Source organism: Theropithecus gelada, chromosome 17 (assembly GCF_003255815.1).
Source record: "Theropithecus gelada isolate Dixy chromosome 17, Tgel_1.0, whole genome shotgun sequence".
Classification (NCBI taxonomy): Eukaryota; Metazoa; Chordata; class Mammalia; order Primates; family Cercopithecidae; genus Theropithecus; species Theropithecus gelada.
Window position 1 is genome coordinate 90,007,281 of NC_037685.1, and position 19,717 is coordinate 90,026,997.

Consider the following 19,717-nt stretch of genomic DNA (forward strand, 5'->3'; position numbering starts at 1 on the left):
AGAAAGAAAGAAAGAAAGAAAGAAAGAAAGAAAGAAAGAAAGAAAGAAAGAAAGAAAGAAAGAAAGAAAGAAAGAGAAAGAAACAAACAAAGATAGAAAGAAAGCAAGAGAGAGAAAGAAAAGAAAGTGAGAAGGAAAGAAAGAAAAAGAAAGAGAGAAAGAAGGAAAGAAAGAAAGAAAGAAAGAAAGAAAGAAAGAAAGAAAGAAAGAAAGAAAGAAAGAAAAGAAAGAAAGAAAGAAAGAAAGAAAGAAAGAAAGAAAGAAAGAAAGAAAGAAAGAAAGAAAACATATATAGACACACTCTGTAAACTGTAAAATGTAAGAGGTCGTGATTGCCACACTTTTATAAAGTCTTTACAACCTTGAGTTCCTGTATACAAAGCTTCTCAGTTGACCCCGTAGATATTTTACCTCTAGACCATCTTGGCATTGACTTTCTTTGTACTGCTAGATATGTCCCTACTCTCTCTTTTTCCTGCCTGTGAAACTGAGTGGATCTCCACTAGTCACAAATATCTGTGAACTACATAAATGTTTCAAAAGTTCTCTGAGAGACTCCGAGCAAAAAGCAGCCTGCAAATTCAAAGTGCTAGTTAGATTTTCATGACACTAAAGTATTATCGCATCTCTCTGGAATTTGTAGGGCTTTTCTATCCTTAGGACACAAACAGAACAAATTGGATGAGGGTTACTGGGTCCTTGAGAGCAGCTGCAAACAGCCATCTATGCTCACAGACTGGGGTCAAAGCTGGATACAGAATCTCAGAATTCCATTATGACACTGTTGGATGAGGCTGTTTTTCCTGCATACATAATGAATATATTATCTCAGGCTTTCCAACTGTTTTGAAACTAAACATCCGACATTTAAATTTGGGAGTAAGCAATTACTGAAAAAATGACAATCTGCATCAATGAAAAAAGTTTGGAATATTTTTTTCTTCAGTTGGGTACATTTAACTGTGTGAGAAGAGGAACTAATGTATGTTTCAATTAGTTGCCTGTGATTCCAGCAAGGTTCGATGGATTAATCAAATTCTGGCTTTTGGGGGGAAGGATTTACTTAAAATCAAATTGATCTGTTGTTCTCATATTATCACTGGTAAATCTATATTTACTCTGCTTTAGGGCTTCTGAAGAGTAATAAATTGTCACCACTCCTACAGTCTGCCTGAGTCTCAAGTCACACTTGAAATGAGTTTAATATTTAGAGCCCCTTTCAAAAGTACTGTTGCTTGCAGACACTCAGTCGTAAACTTTCCAACAACAACAACAAAAAACACGACAGTAGAGGCAAGATTTCATGAAGGCAGAATCAGACTGTAAATTTTCTTCCTGACTTTTGGAGACAAGGAAGACGGTTTCACCAAGCAAAAGCAAAATTCAGATGAAAAGAGGGTGAGATGTGAATGTCGAGCGTGCATGTGCATGGTGCATCTGCCTTTCCTTTCATTTGATGGACACTGACAGCGGCCTCTCCTGTTCAAAATGCACTCTGCAGGTGTTGCTCGGAAAGGGATGCACATCACTCAGTTTCCTTATCATCTCCAGGGACTGTTGTTCTTTGTCCCTCATGGGACAAAGGCTCTGATAAAACTTCAAGGCTCTGATGTTGAAATACATTTAAAGAGCATCACTGCTGCTCCTCCAGCCAAGAGAGCCAGACTGCTAATTTGACGCATAGATGCACCTTTTGGACTACAAGGGGTTAACCCAGTCTGCCAGCCAAGCCAGGAGAAAAGGAGCTGGCTCCCAGATGCCTCTGCCAGTAAAATTAATCCTGGAGCTTAGCATCTGGATGCTTCACCTGCCAGGTGGGCCCCAGTAGGTCTTTTTCATTGCTGGGCCAGATTAAAAGAGAATGATAGGCAGAAGTGGTTCCGCACCCATCAGTGACGAGAAGGAAAAAAGCAAAAAACATCCTTCACTGAGAAGGAACCTCCCGACTGCCTCCAGGTATTAATGCCCTGAAAACAGTGGACAGGGCACCCCATGCTATGTCCAGACACCGCCTGACCAGTCTGCCTGCTGGAAAAAGACTCAGTGAATATCCGGAGCCACAGGGTCAGGCACACTGAGCAAGTCCAAGCTACCTTCAGGGTGCCACCTGTCAAGTTTTCACCTGAGCAGACAGGATTTTCAAATGTGTTCTTTGGTTTCAGGCTGCTGGTAACATTTGTCAGGACACTTTTTTTTTTTCCCCCTGCCTTGTTTGTTTTGAACTTAACAGAAAATCAAACTTTCCCAAATCCATGTGCTTCCTTGATCTTCTAGTCTTAAGAAATTCTTTAAGCTCCAGGCTTCCTTGTCTTCACAGGTCTTCAGTTTTTTATTCAAAAAAAAAAAAAAAAAAAAACCTGGTATTTTTAACAGGTTGTTTTAAAAATTAGAAATATAGTTACGTTATTGGGGTATTGCCCAGAGCTGGAAAACAGTGCATTCCACCTATCTAGATGAATCCCACAGGGGAGCAAAGGGCTGGAAAAGCAGAAGAGAGAGCCAGAGGTACAGACCTGATTTGCTGGGCAAGAACCTCAAAGAAATAATGAGGTCCCAGGAGAGGTGGAGTTCTGATGTAGGGAATTGAATCCTTTTCCAAAGCTTTCATAAAATGTGTTTTTCTTTCTATTGCCAGATAAAGGTCTGTGTGGGGTAGAGGGGAAGAAAGAAGGAAGGGAGTGGAAGTATTTGATAAAAAATGGAGGGGAATGGTGCAATGCTTTGCTTGGGTTTCAGGTAAGGTTTCCTTGAAAAGTACTATGAGCAATTTGAACAGTAAAAATGTCTGGGAATTTAAACAGTAAAAGTGTCTGGGAATGAAAGAATAAACCAGGACAGAGACATGTATTTCAAGGGCGGTTATCAGGGATAAAAAGGGGGTTGCAAAGTAGCACTTTATAAATTTGATCTCTGAATATGAAGCCACATTTTCTAAGTCTATGAACTAATATTTTGCAGATAGAATATCTAAAAGCTAATGTAAATTTTTTTAATTTGTCTGAGTGTGTGAGTGTCCTCTGAAAAGAATAGCTGCCAAGCCAAATCTCAAGTTTTAGATTCAGTTCTTATAGCAAGATAAAATAATTATTTCTAAATGTGAAAGTCAAAATTGTTCTTAAGCTGGATGAATCTAAGCAAAGTTAGTTGACTCTTGTATGGAGGCTACTATTTTTTAAAATCTACCTATTCTATAAGGAAATGATACCCTCTTCAACCTTCCTCCTGCTCACCGCTGTATGTGATTTCTTATCATTTTGGAAACAATTTACCGTAGTTTGCCTAGGACAATCCCAGGTGGTTCTTGTTATCCTGATGAAATTATCAGCTCACCCTTTTTTATTTTCATAAGTGTCCTAGTTTGAATAAATGACATTGTTTTCCTACTAGAGAGGACGGCACGGTTCTGATGTACACCGGGTAAGGCCATTGGGTCAGGAGACCAGGAGCTGCGGAAACCACAGCCCTAGGATGAAGCAGGTACCCCTAGGTAGGGCCCACAAGGAAGTGAAGGAAGTGCCCCAGCTGAGCTCCACCAGGGCTAGTGAGTTGGTGTACCTTCACTCCTAGTATAACATTTTGTGGGGTTTTCTTTTGTTTTTGTTTTTGAGACAGGGTTTCCCTCTGTCACCCAGGCTGGAGTGCAAGTGGCCCGATCTCAGCTCACTGAAGTCACAACTTCCCGAGCTCAGGTGATCCTCTCATCTCAGCCTCCTGAGTAGTTGGGGCTACAGGCACGGACCACTACTCCCGGCTAATTTTTTTTTCTTTTATTTTTTGTGTAAAAACGGGATTTCACATGTTGTCCAGGCTGGTCACGAACTCCTGGGCTCAAAGGATCCTCCGCCTCTGCCTCCCAAAGTGCTGGAATTACAGGCATGAGCGACCGTGCCCGGCCAACACTTTTTATCTAATAACAGCTGGTGAAATGCTCAGAGTCCCCTCAACTAAATTATGCAGAATTGAACAAATGTCCAGTTCCCACCTTGGGGCCTGACAGGTGAAGAGGGAAAAAACACCAAAAAGTCAGGGCCACGCTTACAACAGTAACCAGTGAAAGCTCAGCACGGAGGAAGGGAATGAGAGGCAGACTCCGAATTCCCACAGCCTTTCCACCGTGAGCACACTCCCTTAGCTGCCGGCGTCAGAACCTCTGGAATGTGTTCTATTAAAGAATAAACAAAAAAATTAGTAGCTTGCTTTTACTGAATTTACTATATAAGTAAATTTTCTCATACCCCTACCAAAAGGAATCTACATGCTCAAGATAAAAAGAATGGGCATTCTATAAAAGCTATGTCCTTCCTTACCCATTATGTTCAAAATGTCTATTTTTTTTTTTAATGGAGTAAATGGAAGAAACAAAAGAAGAAATTTTGCAATGAAAGAAACTTGCCATTTAACACTAATGAGATAAAATAAGTATATATTCATTTAAATAAGGAAGGTTATAAGAAATAAGAAATAATCCAAAATAAATTTAGGGCATTTACACTGCTCAAAATAAATATAGTTTTTTAAACCACAATTTAAATATTTCTTTCTGAATTGTATAGGACTTATCTGAAAAATGGGGTGAAAAATCCTGAATATACTCACTTGATCAACAAATATTTATAGTATATCTCATGCACAATGCACTGTTCTTTAAATAGTCATCAAACACACAACATCAGGTATGTTTAAAGCGCAGGGGAAATGTAAAACATACACACATACAAAAGCATCTAACATTAAAATTGTATGATGTATAAAGCTTTCTCACACCCTTCATTTCATTTGATCCTATGGACGGCATATTTTACAGGTTAATAAAATTCAGAGAGGTTAAGGCAGTCATTCAAGATGAGACGGCTAAGAAACTGAGTTGGAGTTCTAATCTATAGTTTCTAAGCAAGGTTTTTTCTTTCTTTATTTTTATTTCAATAGTATTGGGGGAACAGGCGTTTGGTTGCTGGAAAAGTTCTTCAGTGGTGTTTTCTGAGATTTTGGTGCACCCATCACCCAGGCAGTGTACAGTGTATCAAATGTGTAGTCTTTTATCCTTCAACCCCCTCCCATCCTACTCCCTGAGTTGCCAAAGTTCATTATATCATTCTGTGCCTTTGTGTTCTAAGCAAAGTTTCTTTGGCAACAATTTTATTTCTTATAGGATGGGCTGCACACAGGAAAGAATATGATATACAATTACAATATGACAGGAGGCAAAAGAATAAATAAGTATTCTAGTCACAGGCCATGTTAATTTAGACAAAGTTGTTGAGTTTCTATTTCCTCCCTGTGAAATAGAGTAAATACTTATGATACTCCATGACTTATCTCTGTCATGGTATTTCACAATCAAGCACTCTTAAAAACTCAGAAAGAAATGCAAAGTTTTATTCCCACTAGAAATAATCAATGACTCCAAGAGTAATTCTATCTAAACGAGGTGTATTTTCTCAGAAAAATAGGTTGGAAGTGGAGGCTATGTAGGAGATGTCTGCACCAGTAGGGCCATACTGGTTGGTAAAATATTGACATATTTCTGAGCTGCTTGATTAATTGGCACTGGCTCTAGTCCCTTAAAAATCCTGGCCTTTTCTCTGGAATCTTCTAGAACTTCTCAGGAGTCAGAAACTAAAGGAACAATGCTAGCAAGTTCCTGCTACAGTGCTAAGGCCAGTAACAACCTTACTAGTACTTGACCTCTGTCCCTGCCTTGTTGGAGACATTCCTGACCAATAAAGAAAACACTCTGTCTTTCTGTTTGCAGCTTGCTTTCTAATGTAGCCAGAGTCACATGGCCAACATCTGCCTATATTCCTGTGATCAATGTCCATGTGAATATAGTACCACTCTTTTACCCACTGGGTCTTAGTCCATTTTTGTGTTGCTATAAGGAGATACTCGAGGCTGGGTAATTTATAAAAGAAATAAATAAGTTTATTTGACTCACAGTTCTGCAGGCTGTACAAAAAGCATGATGTCAGCATCTGCTTCTGATGAGAGCCTCAGACTTCTTCCACTCATAGCTGAAGGCAAAGGGGAGCTGGTATGTCCAGAGATTACATGGTGAGAGAGGAGGCAAGAGAGAGAGGGGATAAGTGCCAACTCTTTTTAACAACCAGGAACTAATATAGCAGGAACTCACTCATTAGTGCAAAGGTGCAATAAACCCTTCATGAAGAATCTACCTCCATGACCCAAACACCTCCCATTAAGCCCCACCTTCAACATTGGGGATCAAACTTCAACATGAGATTTTGGGGAATAGATGTCCAAACTATAGCACATTGCAAGACAATGACTGTAGGAAATGTAAAACAGACTGTGGCTAGGATGGGAAATTTATCAAAATGTGATGCTTAATCTCCAGGGGCATTAATGAAACTGTAGAGGTCGAAGGCTGAGAGATCTGGAAGCAGTGGGAAGGTTATTGATCATTATTCACTGTTTAGGGCAAAGGAAAAAAACTAAAGACTGCTTCAATTACCCAGGAATTTACACCCCAACTCACAGCAATATAATGCAGTTAGACCAGGAAATAGAGCTCTCCAAAGCCGGACAAACATCCCTACATAAAGGACTCCTACATAAAAGACCTCCCTACATAAAAAACCAGGAATTTCAGAGACTTAGAACACCAACAACACTTGTCTCCAGTTTAAAATCTGAGGATCCACCAAAATCTGTCAAATGGACAATGAAGAGAACCCAAGAGAAATCACCAACAACTGTTAGCAGGCACATGTCATACAAGAACATACTCTGTTCATCCAAGGACAAGAAAAACAAAACCAAACAAAAATAAGCATGGTATTTGTGAAAACAGTCTGCACTTTCAAAAAAGGAGAGAACCTAAGTACTAAAGATGCATAAGAAAAACAAACCTTTGAAAAAGATCTACTATAGGAAATGGTAAACTAGTAGATTCTTTTTTTACAGGAACTTGATTTTTTTCCCAATGAAATTCAAGAAAACATAGACTCTGTAAAATAATATAAGGTTAACATTTAGATAGAAGGGGAACAGTCTGGATCAGGCAAATATAAAAAAGAAGGTAGATTTTTAAAAAGGAAAGATTGTAATGACATAAAATTACAAACAAATCATTAATTTAATGTACCTTTATGCAGGGCTAAGAAATCTCACAATATGAAGACTAGAAAGATCTCTGGGACAATATTATAGAAAATTGTCTGTAAGACGACAAACTTAAGGAGCACTTCAAGAATGCACAAAAAAAGAAGAGAACAATTATGTGATTAGGGAGGATGAAAATAGAATACAGAAAATAAAATATAAGAAATGGGTAATTGATTTCCTAGTGGGGGGAGGGCAGGGAGAAAAGAACAAATAAGACAATAAATAAAAGAACAATATAAATGAGTAAGACTTTCCTAATGGACAAAAATAATACTGTTTTCATAATAGATTAGAACATCACTAATTTTTCCTTAAGCTATAAAAAGGAAGCCTAGGAAATTTCTCAAGAAAGTACTGAGGTCTTAGATCAAAAGAGTTTACCGTTTTTTCATCATACTCTGTTGAAGTTACAATTTTCCAAAAAAAAAAAAATAATAATAAGGAATAAATCATGCATCTCTGAGGCTGGGACAGAACACTTAGGAGTTCTCTCTCTCAGAAGAAAACTTCTGAGGCAGGCCATGGGCATCTCTAAAGAGTTTAAAGTAAGAAGGGGTTTTTTTTTGTTGTTGTTGTTGTTGTTTTTAAGAATTCTTAAGTAAGTTTTTTAAAAGGAAAGGGTTACCGCTAAACTCGATGCTCAGCCAAAGTGTCATTCAAATAATTAAATGAGAAAAAAATATTCTTAGTAATGCAAAGGCTCAGAAAGGATATCTGCCAGAGTTCTTCCTGAAAATGTGAAACTGTTCAAAAGATCAGTCAAAAGAGAACCCAGAAATGGTTAACCTGTGGCATAAAAAGATGCACAGAAGGCACTGAACCCAAAAGCGTTTTGAAAGAATACTTATTATTAATAACTTTAAAATATGTATTTATTTAAAAATCCCATATCATAAGAAAAAAACTCTGAAACAAAAGAAGGGATGAATAAAAGCGGGTACTCGGTAGATCAAGAAGGTAGCAACAGTTTCTGATTTGTTCATGACATTATTAGCAAAACATATGTTCAAATATGTACTTTTTTATTTTAAGGTTAACTCTACTATTTTCAGTAAGTGGGAACTAACGGTTGGGTCCTCATGGACATAAAGGTGGCAACAATGGACACTGGGGACTACTAGACGGGGGAAGGCGGGGGTGAAATGCACTGAAAAACTACCTATTGGGTACTATCCTCACTACTTGGGTGACAGAACCATTCATATGCCAAACCTCAGCATCGCACAATATACCCATGTAACAAACCTGCACGTATTCCTCAAATCAAAAATAAGAGTTGAAATTATAAAAAATAAAAATACCACCAATAAATAGTATCTGGGCTTGGTGGCTCACACCTGTAATCCCAGTGTTTGAGGAGGCTTAGGTGGGTGGATCATTTGAGGTCAGGAGTTGGAGACCAGCCTGGGCAACATGGTGAAACCCTGTCTCTGAAAAACAAAACAAAACAAAACAAAAAATTAGCCAGATGTGGTGGTGTGCACCTGTAGTCCCAGCTACTCAGGAGGCTGAGGACAGAGGGTCACTTGAGCCCAGAAGGTCAAGGCTGCAGTAAGCTGAGATTATGCCACTGTACTCCAGCCTGGGCAACAGAATGAGACTCTGTCTCAAAAATAAATATAAATAAATAAATATCATAAAATACTGTTTTCAGGGACTTTTTCTTCCAAATCATTGGGACAAAAAAGTCAAAACAACATTTCATATGACAACAGGAGCAAACAAAGAAAATTAAAAAGGAGCAAAATATACAACCAATAAAAGACAGATATCTCCAAAGAAAATGACAGAATAAACTCAAAATCCCAGCTATGATAATGAACACCCTACTAAAATATAACTCTTGGCTACAAAATAAAATCTAGCAATAATAGGCCTTCCTAACACAAAAGGACAAAGCAAAACTAAAAGTAAATATTTGGGCAAAGATACATCAGTTAAAGCCAAAGAGAAAGAGACAGATAAGGCATATTACTAACAGAAAAGTAAAAGGTAACAAAAATTAAAATGTGCATAATTTTATATCTCTCTCTGTATATGCTAAATATATAGATAGATACAATCTGTAATTATGATTCTGGAGTCCTAAGCAATTATACTATATAATGTAGTATAAAATAATTTAGGCAAAAATAAAATAAGAAATAAATAGAAATACAATGTAGGGAGATATTTTAATACAAAATGTATAGGCTTTGTTGAGTAAATAGATTTAAAATGATATAAAAAATCTAAATACTTAAGATTTATTTAACATTTATATTGAACTATATAAGGAAAAGAGAAATGTTCATGGAACTTTTGCAAGAATAGTTCTTATATGAGGCCACAAAACAAGCAAAATAATTTTTAAAAACTCAATGGTTCATATTCTTTTTTTTTTTTTTTTTTTTTTTAACGGAGTCTCGCTCTGTCACCCAGGCTGGAGTGCAGTGGCGCAATCTCGGCTCACTGTAAGCTCCTCCTCCCGGGTTTACGCCATTCTCCTGCCTCAGCCTCCCAAGTAGCTGGGACTACAGGCGCCGGGCACCACGCCCGGTTAATATCTTTCGTATTTTTAGTAGAGACGGGGTTTCACCGTGTTAGCCAGGGTGGTTTCGATCTCCTGACCTCGTGATCCGCCCGCCTCCGCCTCCCAAATTGCTGGGATTACAGGTGTGAGCCACCGCGCCGGGTCTAAATGGTTCGTATTCTTTAAAGCCAATACCAAAAAACCCTCAGAAACCTACATGTTAATATTAAAATGCTAAACAAAAATTTTAAATGTTTGAAAAAAATTATTAATCTTATAAATAGCTTACGTTAAAAAAATAAAAATAACAATCATAGAAAAATGTTAAAATAACACTAATGATAAGATTGTATACCAAACATCTGGGAAGTGGCCAGAACTACTCAATAGACTGACTATTCTAGATTAAGAAGGAGAGAGGGAGGGAGGAAGGGAGGGGGGAAAGGGGGAAGAAAGGAAGGGGGAAGGGCAAAGGGAGAAGGGGTGAAGGGGAGAACGAGGGAACGAGGGAAGGAAGGAATGGAGGAAGGAAGGAAGGGAGGGAGTGAGGAAGGGAGGAGGAAAGGGGGAAGGAAGGAAGGAAGAAAGGAAGGAAGGAAGGAAAGAAGGAAGGAAGGAAGGAAGGAAAGAAGGCAGGCAGGAAGGAAGGAAGGAAGAAGGAAGGGGAGGAGAGGGGGGAGAGGGAAGGGGAATGAGACAGAGAAGGAAGAAGGGCAAAAATATTAACTAACTTCTTAATGCCATAAATTAGGAAAGAAAGCACAATAAGGCAATTTTAGGAAAAGTAGAAGAAAGAAACTAATTATTTCTTAAAGGCATAAGTAAACAATTTAAGGTAAAAATTAAAAAGTAGAATAAGAAGCAGATCTTTGAAAAATGAAAGAAATCAATCAAAATAGTAATTCTTCATAAAATAACCACTTAAAATAAAAATCCTAATACACAAATTTAGAATTAGAAGGGGAATATCACAGTACAGAGGTAATTAAAAATAATATCATATATTAAGCTATGCTAAAGCTTTCAAACTATTAATGCAATGTAAATTTTTCCTAGGAAATATAATTAACAATACTGACCAAGAAGAAGTAGAAACCATGGAAGAAATTTAAATGTTAATTAGTTAATTACTTAGCAAAAAAATGTGCCAAATTAGAACAACAAGGTATTGTGTGTATAAATCTTTCTGCAATATAAAAATAAGTGATGAGCTTTCTAGTTTATTTTATAATCTTTTGCATAATCTTGATACCAAGACATAAAAATAGGCAAAATGGGAATTCAGGCCAATTTTATATATACATACAGGTTTGAAAATTATAAGTAAAATCTTATAAAATATATGACAGCATTATATTTTTAAAATTATTCACCATGGTTGCTCTATTTATTTTTGTAACACAGCAAAAGCTTATTTATATTAAGAAATCTGTTATCAAATGATAACTTTAAAAATGCTTATCAAAAATAGTTATCTCAATAAATGCTAAAAAGAAATTTGCTAAAATTCTTCACATATCCCAACATAGTAACAAAGACTCTACAAAAAAAAAAAAAAGGAAAAGTTCCAGATCCAGGAAATCTCCAAAAGATCACAGCAAACGTTTCAGCAGTCTCTAATATAAATTTGATCTACTCTATCACTCTATAGGGTTTCATTGTGAACTGAGATGCAGATGACAACTGCAAAACCACTCCAGCTGCTGAGGTCACTTGATTTAAACCAGAGACCTCATTTGTATCCATGTGAAAATAGATCTTTATGAAAGCATATTCTGGTAACATTGTTGTTGGCCCAGATGCTTGGAATGCTACCAGCAGACAGCCTTCAGCTTTCAGTCCTGTAGGGATTATCTCAAATACAGAGAGCTCTTTCACCCAGAGTCAGCCTTTGCTTGAGGTCACCCACCTTCCATACTGTAGTATAAAGTCCTAGGCTTCCTGACTCAACTCAGGACAATTCTGAAGCGCCTGTCGTTCCTTTTGGAATTAGCTGAGGCAACCATTGGGAGCGCACTGCATTGCAACCTCTCCTTCTGCCCAATCCTGCTTGTCCTCCTTCTATTTCACAAGTGTCCATCTCAAAGGTGCTGCTTACGAACATCCTGCAAGCTAAACTCCACTCAGAGTCAGCTTCCCAGGGAAACCAACTGAAAGCATTAAGACATATAATGATGTTATTTTACTCAGTGCCTGGCTCTAACATTTAGGCCAGGCATTACCTCTTGGGGCAGAGACTTAGAAATGTGTCAAGAACACAGACCTGTGGTTTGTGTGTAGGACTAAATGCATTGTTCTGTTTCTGATGGATTATTCTGAGCATTAGTTTCTCATCCATTAAACAGGAGAGTTGATCTAAGGGATTTCTAAGCTCTTTCCCAGTTCGAAAATGCCATATGATAAGATCTTCAAACATATATATTAAATTTAGGGCTTTAATATCCATACAAGGATTTGGTGAACTTTCTCTACAGCATGTTAATATAATCATTCAGTAAAAACAAATTGTCAGATAGTTTGAGGTTGAACTAGAATGTTACTAGGTAGTCAAAGGATTAGGAGACAAAATGAACATTATCTTCATTCATTTGTCTACCAACTCATTTATTCATCAACTACTTATTGAGCAATTATTATGTGTCAAACATTGTGTTTCAATCCAAAATCAGTAAGTTATGGCCCTTATCCTCTAGAATCGCACAATTTAGTGAATGAAATGAGCACTTAAAATAACAGCAATAACCCGCAAATATAAGTTCAGCAATAACATACAATGAGTTCTGTCGGACCATAGAAGAATACACCCAGCTCCACCTGAGGGTTGCAGAAGTCACTTCCCAAAGGGATTGATGATCCCTGGTGTAGGAAGTGAAAGCTGTTCAAAAAGAGGAGGCAGTCTACATGAAGATACCATCTCAAAAATTAACATGGTGTTCAGAGAATGCTCTAGTTGTTAGGCGCTTAGCTAAGTGTCTCAAGGCATGGTCAGGAGCAAAGTCAGCAAGGGTTAGCAAATCAGTTCATGGATCCTGTAAACTGGTGGTAACTGTGCTTCCCAGAGCTACCCCACTCTCATCCTCAGGCCCAATATTATGATTCTCTGGTTGTAGAATGTGGCCAAGAAACCTTCAAGCCAAGTTAATTGGGTTGATTTGCAGATGGATTCTGCAAATTATACTTCAGGAAACATTAGGAGTGCCCATCTCAGTATGCCTGGGAAAGCCTAACTTTTCACCTATTGTCTCAGCATGATTAGTAATAAATTTGTCATTCATTTGCAAATGTGTCCTCCTTTGTAGGATAAATTATTATGGTCATTCTAGTCCTGCGGGGATATAGGGAAGGTGCCCTGGGGTTACAGAAAAGGGGGCAAAGTGTAAGGGATGGTCCAAGAGGGAGAGACTCTAGTTTCTTCCTCTGATTCAATTGGATCAGTACTATACATAGGGCCTTATAGCTTTCTTCTAAAAAACAAGCGTTAGCAGTCAAAACTGGAAACTGGAAATCATTGAATGGTTTTAACATGCACTGACATGGTCAAATGGACAGTTGAAATAGATCATCTTGGTAGCTGTGTAGACTATGAAGTAGGAGCAGGAAGTGTAAATAGGAGGCTGTTTAGCTGTCCACAGGGGGAAAAATGAAGGCCCCAAGTAAGATAGTAAGTGGACTAGAAACATCTAAGAAATTTTACTGGCATGACTCGATAATTAATTTTATGGGGGTGAGATGAAAGATGTCAGTAAGTTATGGATAACACTCGTGTGAACATATACCACTAAAGAAAAACCCCAGGATACATGATGTGAATGCTCTATTATTTAACAGCTTAGGAAAATCTTCTGCAAAGGGCAGAGAGGATTTAGTGAGAAAGGCCAAATCTCCTGCCTGCATATACAATAATAACAGCATTTTATTCCACTTATAAAAATGTTCTGTTTCATTAAACTTTACTAAACATTTTTAGATTGTCAGACTATATCCCAAAAAAAGAAAACTAAAATGCTGAGATCCAAAATCATAGTGAAGTCAAAATTTACTCATGTTGTATGTAAGTTATTAAACATAATTCCAAATTGTTATGGATATAGGATATAGGGATGTCTTTTTAAAAATAATACAAAATTGCACATAAAATCAGTTTCTACTGGGGAATAGGAAAAAATGGCAAATCACAGATTTTTAAAAGATGAAAATATCACCCAGAAAATTTAAGAAAATATATAACTTGCTTTTTAACATGTCTTTATAATGCTATTCCCATATAATTGGCTACTCTTTGATTGTCTCTCCATAAGATTTTATAACATTTTCTATGGAGGATCTTCTCAGCTTTTGCAGCCTTGGCACTATTGACATTTTGAGACAAGTAATTGTTGAGAGCAGGAGAAGGGGAGAAGGGAAGGAGATGTTCCATGTATTGCAGGAACTGCAGCATCTCTGGCCTATATCTACTATATGCTAATAGCATCCTCCACTAGTTGTAACCATCAAAAATGTCTCCAGCCATTGTCAAATGTCCCCTGGGAGACTCATTCAATTGAGAATCACCATTCTGTGGAAAGAATAGAGAGACAGTGTTTTAGTCTGCTCAGCCTGCCATAACAGAATATCATAGATTCGGTGGCTCAAATAGCAGAACTTTATCTTCTCACAGTTCTAGAGGCGAGAAGCCCAAGATCAAGGTTCCAGCAGGATTTGGTTTCTGGTGAGGGCTCTCTTACTGGCTTGCAGACAACTTCCTTCTCTCTATATCTCCACACAGAGGAGACAGCATGTGTGCTCTCTTATATCTAGACTTTTTGTGGGTTTTTTTGTTTGTTTGTTTGTTTTTTGTTTTGAGACAGAGTCTTGCTCTGTCACCCAGGCTAGAATGCAGTGGTGCAATCTCTGCTCACTGCAATGCCACCTCCTGGGTTCAAGAGATTCTCCTGCCTCAGTCTCCCAAGTAGCTGGCATTACAGGCATGCACCACCATGCCTGGCCAATTTTTATATTTTTAATAAAGATGGAGTTTCACCATGTTGACCAGGCTGGTCTCGAACTCCTGACCTCAAGTGATCTGCCCGCCTCAGCCTCCCAAAGTGTTGGAATTACAGGTGTGAGCCACCGTGCCTGGCTCTTGTGACTTTTCTTATAAGGAGCCTATCATATAGGCCTCACTTAGGCCTCACTCTTCTGACATTGTTTAACCTGAATTACCTCCTGTAGGCCTCATCTCCAAATAATATAGTCACATTGGGGGTTAGAGCTTCAACATATGAAAGTTGGGGGAACACAATTCAGTCCATAGCATATAGATAATTAAATCTTTTTTTCTAGTATGATTGCTCAAAAAATTGCTTTAATATTTCTGGAAGAGTTTTTATTGGTTTTACAACATTTAATTGGTGATATTTTATAAATGTTTAGGGTTGTTGTCAAATTTCAGAAAACATCAAGCTTCTTTCATAAATGACCTATAAGATTTTAGGACATTTCAGCTTTTCTGAAATAAGGATTAATCATAAAAGCTCTTTGAATTAATGACATTTTTACCAGTTTTTCATGAGTGTCATTATTGCAGTGGTGTATTATGATTTTATGTTACCATTATCAATGTCAGATTGTCATGTCCCCTCAGGAAAAAATTAATAAGAAATCTACATAGGCCTAGTTGGGCAATGACACTTCAGACACAGGAAGAGCATAGCAAAGGTCTGTCCAATAATGACAAAAAGTCAGTTTGGGTAGAGTGTAGTACATAGGGAAGGCAGCAGTGAATGAGAAATTTAGAAAAATGCTCTGGAGTCAGGGAAGGAGTGGGAAATATCAAATGCTGGCCAGTGACTGAGAATAGATGACCATGACTTAAATTTGAGTTAAAGAATCAAAGGTTGGTTGATGGGCCACTAGGCATATGGAAGTGTAATGTGACAATCATTAGCATTCGAATCAGCCAAACCTCAGTTTAAATACTGATCTGACACAAAGTAGCCTGTGAAATCTTTAACTGTGTCAGCTCATGTCCTCTAAGAAGCAGATACCAAGATAGAATTAAATGTGCAAGAGATTTATTGAAGGAAATAGCCATGGAAAATAAAGAAAGGAAACAGAAGCTATTGAGAGCCTTTCAAATCATGATGAAGATCTGACACCCATAAAAGGAAAGAGAGAAGAAAGGAGGATTGGGTCAGAAGACCTTCAGACTGCAGTACAGCTCTGAGAAAGTCTCAGCTGGAAGGCAAAGGCTGCCCATCAGAGAAGTTCTGTATTGAACGGGAATTGTCCAGCTCGAGAACTCTGGCCGTGTTTCTTCACTGGCTGAGAGCACCTCGGGAAGAGTACGAATTTGTGGGGATGCTAAGATGGATCCAAAGTTGTGGCATCTGGAGGAAGCATGCCAACATATTCTCTTAAAGGAAAGTATGAGCCATGCACCTCCAGGCCATGACCGCTGGCCATAGCTTATGTATAGAAGTCATTCCTAAGCATATAAATCCATTCCAATAAACCCAAACTGAATGTATCTCATTGACATTATTTTTAGTCATATCCCCAAAAAAAGTCCCAGCTTATTCCTGTGCCACCAGACATGAGTGGAAATAGGACAGAGGGGAAGTTGCAGTTAAAAGACACAGTGGTCTTAACTGATTGCAGATAAGATATCTTTTGAAAAATTACAGAAGCATATGTCTATGTGGACATGTGCTAGAGACCCTGCCAGGACATTGGAAGGGGTCCTGCAAATGAACACCCTGAATCTTAAAATGCTTTAGCTTCACACAAATCTACCTTGTTTCTAAAGGTGATAATTTATTTTTATCAGACATGCACTATCATTGAGATCAAGTCCAACTCCTAAATCCCTAAAACTCTCAGCCAAATAAAACTAGCATAGGATAAGTGCATCTCAGAAGGCAGAAGAGCTGCCTCCCTTCTGAAATACAAAATCACCAAGTTCATTGGACCAGGGAGTTCTCATTCTTCAATTTGGGCCAGAGTCAATATCCAAGGGTCCAATTCAAGGGAGAAGGACAGGTGCCTAAGGGGCACGCAAGTTCAAGGTGTGGGCAGTTCTCAGTGTGGTTGGATGAGAGCTCCAGAAAAGGAAAGTCCATGTGGGACAGTAAGAAACAAAACAAAACACAAATCAAAAGTGGGATCCAAAGCAAGGTAAGGGGCTGGCAAGATCAAAAAGAGAAATCTAGAGATCTTATCAACAGGCTATGAGTTAGGACTAGCCTCTAGACTTGAGAGAAGGAGAAAAGGGTTGAGAAGAGCAGGAAGCCAGGCCTACCAGTCAACAGACTGACCTCATTGGTGCATAGGGAAGATGGGCAAACTAAATTGTGACATCACTCTCCCTAGACGTCACTGGTAGGGAGGGAGCTGCTGAAGCCCTACTGTAGGGGTCCCCATTGTCTCCAGGGTTGAGTCATGGAAAACAGGCACTTATTATCCACACCTGAGCAGAGTAGGACCAGACAGACACGTAAGCAATGAAGAATCACAGCAAGCCCTCCAATAACATGGTGGTGTTATAACAATGAGTGTTGTTACAACATTGATGAGAAAAAAAAAAAAATTTATTTCCAGCAGAGACCACTGTCTATGTGGAGTTTACTCATTCTCCCCATGTCTCCATGGGTTTTCTCCAGGCACTCCAGTTTCCTCCCAGATCCCAAAGATGTGCACCTTGGGTAACTGGCGTGTCTACACTGTCCCAGACTGAGTGTGAGCATGTTTGAGTGTGCCCTGCTGTGGGTTGCTTTCTTGTCTCGAGTTGGCTTTCACCTTGTACCCTGAGCTTCTAGGAGAGGCTCCAACCACCCATGACCCTGAACTGGCATAAATGGGTTGGAAAATAAGTGAATGAATTGAATGAATGAATGAATAAAAAGTGTTGTCAAAAGTTTGGGAAGTCTATGATAATCATCCAAATACACAACAATAAAGAGTGCGTTAGCAAAGTGCTCAGTGAGCCCATCATGCTGGTAGGAGGGGCTCCTTCCAATTTTCACTTGGCAAACATTTATTCCTTGATTGAACCCACCACCACTATGACTACCCTCACTCCTCATTCACCAAAAATTGGGGAAGTAATTATCTTACTTGTTTTTATTAATCTTTCTTAAATGTATGTATAGCTCACATTTATTTTAATGTTTAATATTAGAATCATTTTGAGTCTTCACTTAGAAGTTTAGTGATCTATTTGGGACCAAAAATATTCAGTAGAAACTTAACTCTCATTTATATCAATTAACCTATGGTAAAAACTGGCTTCATTATACAGCTGTTTTGCTTAAAGTAGCAGTTTCCAAGAACCTATTGATGACATTAAGTGAGGACTCACTGTTATCCATGCTGGATGAGAGTCTCTACAGGGCATCGAAGCCTCAGACCTCTAAATATCCTAATCACCATCTCCACGCTGGTAAGGTACCAACACAGGGAAAGCCTAGCCAAGGTGAGACCTTGAGAGGCATAGAGAGATTTACCAGCAATTGTGTGTGTGTGCATTATCATGTGCATTTTACTGGTACAAATTGAAATGCAAATAAATCAGAAAATAATCCTGGAGGAGAGGGCACAAGAAAAAGCAAAATAACTAGAGGGAAATAGCAGAGTTCCTCAGAAAGGTCAGAGACAAGTGGCCTTTTGCAATTGCAGCATTTGTATAAAATCCAGGTGTAAGTAGCAAAATTAGCAGCGCGTTTTTAAATTTAAATATATCTTTCTTAAACATAGTTAATTTATTTCCCAGGTTTCTGGTTATTGGTCTCATGTTTCCCCTAAAAAATAACTTAGAACCTGTAAGTGGGCAGAAGGAATTAGTGATTCTTTCTAGCTATAAATTATTTATCACCTTATTCCACTCTCTTTACCTTCATTGGGATGCTTCCAAATTGACAAAGAAACCTATTTACTGTTAATTGATTACCACTCTAAATTCATTGAGATTGCAGCAGTAACAAGCATCTCAAGTAGTTCAGCTGAGATTAGCTGTATCACATCACAGGAGAGAAGAAAAGATGTGGTTAAGGCAGGTTCTCCTCACTGACAGTGGACTTCCAATTTCAAGTGAACATGTTTCAAAATTCAATACGACAGTCTTAGTTTGTCCAAAGACAAGTTAAAATGCAGACCTTCATTTTTGCAGCACAAATGATGGTCAACAGGAATTAAGTCAGGAAAACAGAATCCTTACTCATCCTACATGTTAAAACTTACAAGAAATAGATTAAAAACTCTTGATAGCATATCTGTTAATAGCATCAGAAAACGTTTTCACTTTTATTCAGTTCTAGCTCTGCAAATACAATAAGCATTAAATTTTAAAGCAAACAAAATAAATGCACCAGAACCTAGTGTTACATGAGAATATGGAAAATTTCTACACCAAAAATGAGGTCTATAAAGATATGTGTTGTTTCACAATACTTTTTGCAAAAAAAAGTGACATCTATAATATTATCCATTCAGTGGAAAGGATATACTGTAAAAATTATTATTTCCCCAAATTGGGACTATTTCTTATCAAACCCATAGTTAGTTATAATAAATCTAGAGGTCAGCAGTCTAAAAGCAATCAAAAAATAATTAAAATTAAAACACTTTAAAACTTTGACACAGCCTACAACAATGACAATGTATATTGCAAATATTAATATCAATTTATTCATTCAACAAATGTAAATTGAGTTCTTAGTTCAAGTCAAGCATTACTCTATGAGCAAAACTGACAAAAAAAATTCCCCGTCCTCACTGAATGTGCCGGCAAGGCAGGATGGAGGGTCTAGTGAGAGAAACAAGAAACAACTATATACAGTGATGAGGTGATGAATGCTACAGAGGAAACTAAAGCAGAAGGGGGAAAGAGAGCCGATGTTTGGGGAGGGTGTTGCTATTTAATAATGAGTGGTCACGAAAGGCCTTTCTGACAAGGTGATCTTTTAGCAGAGCCATCAAGCACTTGTAGAAATCAGCAATTTGCCCATCTGAGAGAGGACTGTTCCATGCAGAAAGAATAGAAAGTGCAAAAGGCCTGAGATGACAGTTAGTGGGCACACTGGAGGAGCTACATGCCAGTGGGGT